At 39.1% G+C, this 4,163-nt stretch overlaps 1 long non-coding RNA gene across 6 annotated transcripts; it reads left to right on the plus strand.

The window, feature by feature from the left end:
* Positions 1-262: 262 nt before the first annotated feature.
* LOC124688398 lies at positions 263-3,773 on the plus strand. Of its 6 annotated transcripts, none has more exons than XR_006998512.1 (6): positions 263-320; positions 1,254-1,322; positions 2,512-2,606; positions 2,771-2,848; positions 3,073-3,221; positions 3,397-3,767. It is a non-coding gene; the product is annotated as an uncharacterized LOC124688398 (long non-coding RNA). The 6 variants fall into 6 exon arrangements; XR_006998521.1 differs by lacking the exon at positions 263-320 and having other exon boundaries at positions 962-1,322; positions 3,397-3,462; positions 3,758-3,773; XR_006998515.1 differs by lacking the exon at positions 263-320 and adding an exon at positions 962-1,100.
* The last annotated feature ends 390 nt before the right edge of the window (positions 3,774-4,163 follow it).

Below are 4,163 nucleotides of genomic sequence, written 5' to 3' on the forward strand. Positions count from 1 at the left end.
GGATCTACTTGTATGACGCTGCCGTGGTGGGTTTTGTTAGGTCTGTGCTCAGCGCTTGTTCATTTTCTCTAAAAAGACTTGAGACACATCTTGTTGAATTTGTATAGCTTTCAGCTGGGAAGGACACCAATATCGTTATAGACTTATAGCTGTTGCTCTTGGACTTGGGATATGAATCGTTGGGTGTTAAAAGCACTTCATAGCAGCTTGGTCATACCATGGATTCTTTGGAAGCTCTTTTCAGAAGCAGAGAGAGAGTGTACTACACTGGAGGATTAAAAGATCTGCGCAATATTTGCTTTCTCAATGTTAACCTGCAGGTATCTCCTACTCTTCAATGAATCTGTATTATGGTGTTCTTTGTGTGTAGTATCATCATCGGGTTTGAGTTCATACTAAATCAGAGAATGTTTCCAGGCACCGCCAGCTGCAGCCATTTTGTGTCATCTTTAAATGATTTGCTTGGAAGTGATTGCTTGCTAGAATAGTCTGAAAATGCCTCTTATCTTTGCTTAGACCATGTGGCACGGGAACAGATTTTTATTTTCTGTGCAATAATCACTTCCCTTTTCCATTTTGGAGTCCTTATAATGTGCGGAGGAAATTATTCAGCAGCAATGCAGTTGGGTAACATAGAAAGACTATTAAGTATGCTCGTGTTAATATTCTAATCGCTGTCAGCGAAGTGTTCCCTTCAAATCTATGAGGTCCCAAAACTGATGTGTTGTGTTGGTATATTTCCCCCTTCTCATCCCATGTACCTGTTCAGATTATTGAATTGCATACACGGGAGCAGTTCAAAAGTTTGCACTGTTGATTCACAGTGTTGGTGCTGATGCATCTTTTCTAGGATGTATCGGTTCTAATGCATGTATGAAAAATTCATTCCCCTTTCTCGCGTTGTGCATGTCAATTCGGTACTGGTAGAACTTCTTATTTTGCTCTTTATTATTATTCTTATTCTTGATATATAGTTACTGAAGTTCAGTTTTATGAATTTATGAATGTATACGAGAAATTAGGTTTCCTATCTTTTTCTACTTTACTCGCTTCGATGACTGGTTTACCTGCTAGAGCAGCATCCCATTGTTCAGTAGAAGGTAAAGTAAGGAAGACATTGGTCAGGTTCTTAATTCGTTCATACATACTCTCTGATTTGAACTAGCACATAACAATGTTGCTTATTGTCTACAGCTAATGCCATGTCTCTCTACAATGCAATATACTAATAACTTTTATCCCAAAATTTCCAGCGCCAGTTGGCCGCGCTGCAAGGTACGCTGAAGATATCTGAAGGATTGATTGGCACTGTCAGTGTCTAGGTACGTAGCCTATGTTTCTTTACTTCTCGATGCTTATGTCAGGGAATATATTGCCATGAATATCTTTAGCTTGCACTTTCCCTTTTTGGATAACCAGCACCAAGGCCTTATTCATGGTAGGGTAAATGCCTATGGTGAAACAAACATAAGCCGAGGTTCATATGCTATTATATTGATTAAAACATACAGACGGAGATTGAAACAAGCATGTAAAAAGAGTTTCATAATGAAGGAAGATAGGAGTGACCCATTTCATTCGACATGGTTCAGAAAAATCTTAATACACTAGGGCTAGCTATAAAAAGTAATCCCATAGAATCTGGTTGCTTTGTGTAGCATCTAAAATCAATTAAGACAAATATTTGTTTAGTTTCATGGGTGAGTATGTTTGTTAAAGGGCCTCGATATAGTTATAATACTGTTAATTTATATTATTTAAGATGTTTTTATAGTTATAAGCTTTAAGTAGTACCTTGCCATGGCCATCCTAATGGTTTAGTGCACGCTATTGATTTTTTTCTATTTGAAATGGCGTAATATAAGTTATAAGCTTTAAGTAGTACCTTGCCATGGCCATACTAATGGTTACAGTAGTACATGCTATTGATTTATTCTGTTTGAATTTCTGAGTAAAATGTTATCCAGATGCGAATGGTACTGTACACAGTTGTAAAAGCTCCCTACGAGTTTGTTACATTTAGTTGGTAATGTTTAATGTGGCAGCCAGACAACACTGTTAATTTAGTTGAAATGACATTCTTTCCCGTGATCATTGTTGCATAGAGACCATCTTAATTAACTTTTAACTTCATGTAATTATATGTACTCCGTAACATATTTTTTTAAGTGACTGTTACACAAAGACATGAATTATGGCATTGCAGAAGCAAAGTGCCATGGTTATCATCACTGTTTTTTAGGATATAGACTCTATGACTCTCAATCCATTGGGCTTCTGTGAGTGCCGAAGTGTTTCATGATGAATGGTACATATAATCTTGCGCCGTTTTTGTATTTGGAGTGAAACAGTGATATATTATGTGCAATTCAAAAACGGTACATTTTACTTTCAGTTCTTATGTATATTTATTACTAGCAGTACAAGTTTCCTTTGATCTTTCCCTAGAAAAGCACATTTTTAAATTTTCCCGAATGGGGATACTTATGTTTGACCCTTTCTCTTATTTAGGTTGGTGTTGGCATGTGCATGGAGGGAATAATAGAGCATATAATCCACTTGTTTATTATCTAATAGCATTCCGTGGTCAAAAGGTTAAAGCTGAGGTATGCATTAGAAATACGCATGGTCCCTGATGTGCCGTAAATTATGGTGACCGTTGATGATATAGACCCACGTAGCAGATCAGGCGTCAGCTTGACTTTCTTTTCACCATACCCAATCTCTAAACTACTCAATTCTTACATGGATTAATTTTTCTGGTTAATAGGTACTTGGTAAATGGAACACAGTTAACCAAGACAGCAGGCTTGCTCCATTGGCAAAAATGGTTATGTGGCTAGAAAAGGTTGATCTTCTCCACACAAATGATTGCTTTGGATATTAAGATGCCATTTTTATTTTGTCGCTCATGTATTGTTTTGCATTCAACTCTATCCGCTGGATAATGGTACCATGGCCATTATTAATGTGTCATACAACACAAACACTTTAAATCAGCTAAACCACCTGCCATGTGATTAATATGTACAATTTGGCCTTCAAATGGGAATTTTCTTCCAAGCGATGCAGGACAGCTGGCGCTGGCAGGCGGCGGCGCGGAGAGTGGTGGCGGGAGCGGAGGCGATGCGGCGAGCGCTGACGAAGGCTGGCACACCCACGTTTCCCTCTCCTCTTCCTCTCTGCTCAGACCGTGGCCCTCGACGCCTGCATCTGGGCTGGTACGTTGTGCTTCTTCCCCTGCTCTAATGCCTGGTGCCCTGGTGGTGTTCTTGATTATTTTTATTCTTCCATTGCTCTAACGTCTGGTCTCTGACAATCAGCCCGACTGCATGTAGTAATTCAATTTTGGTTTAGCCCATGGGTCGTAAGCTTAAAAGTGCGTTCTCCTTGCAGCTAGCAGCAGGTCTGGTTGGGGAAGCACAAGGAGAGAAACAACCAGAGGTTGCCGCTGTTATTCCTGTAATTTCTGCCCCTCTCTGTCCAGTTTGTCACTAGGAATACCCTTGGATAATCAGGGTGTTGCATTTTGACTCATATATAGTTACATTGTCAGCAACCAGCATGATATATTTATTGCCACATTTGTTGTGATGCATCGGCAAATTTTGTTACCATGAAGCCTTATCTATTTGCAGCACACAGCTTACACCTTGGATGCCTTGATACATTGGAGAATTGTGTTACCATGAGACCCTTCTCTATTTTTCCATTCAATTTTTTATCCTTCTTGACTTATCTCGTTCGTTTAGCGCAGGTAGACGGTTTGCTACAGCACTGCCGGCAGTCCAGGTAGTTTGGGTGAGGCCAGTTCAGGTCTGATCCATTGACTGCTTCATGCCTTGGGAGTTGGGACTTGATCATGCTCTAGATCAAAGCTCTCCATCAAGGTATGTAAAATATCACTCTGGAAATATTATTTTGAGTTTGGGATTGGTTTAGTTAGTAATGTAATTAAAAACAACCAACCTCTTTTTGTCAAAAAAATAGTATTAAGAATTTGTGTAATAACTATTTACATCGCTAACTGAGTTTGGGACTGATTAGGATTTGCTGTGTTACTAATTGGCTTTGTTTTCTTAGGCTAATTCGTCGATGGTTTCTTTTGGCAATAGATGATGTCCGTATACTAAACAAGATTGGATTTTTATGTCCCCAAGCAA

This window comes from Lolium rigidum, chromosome 1 (assembly GCF_022539505.1).
Source record: "Lolium rigidum isolate FL_2022 chromosome 1, APGP_CSIRO_Lrig_0.1, whole genome shotgun sequence".
NCBI lineage: Eukaryota > Viridiplantae > Streptophyta > Magnoliopsida > Poales > Poaceae > Lolium > Lolium rigidum.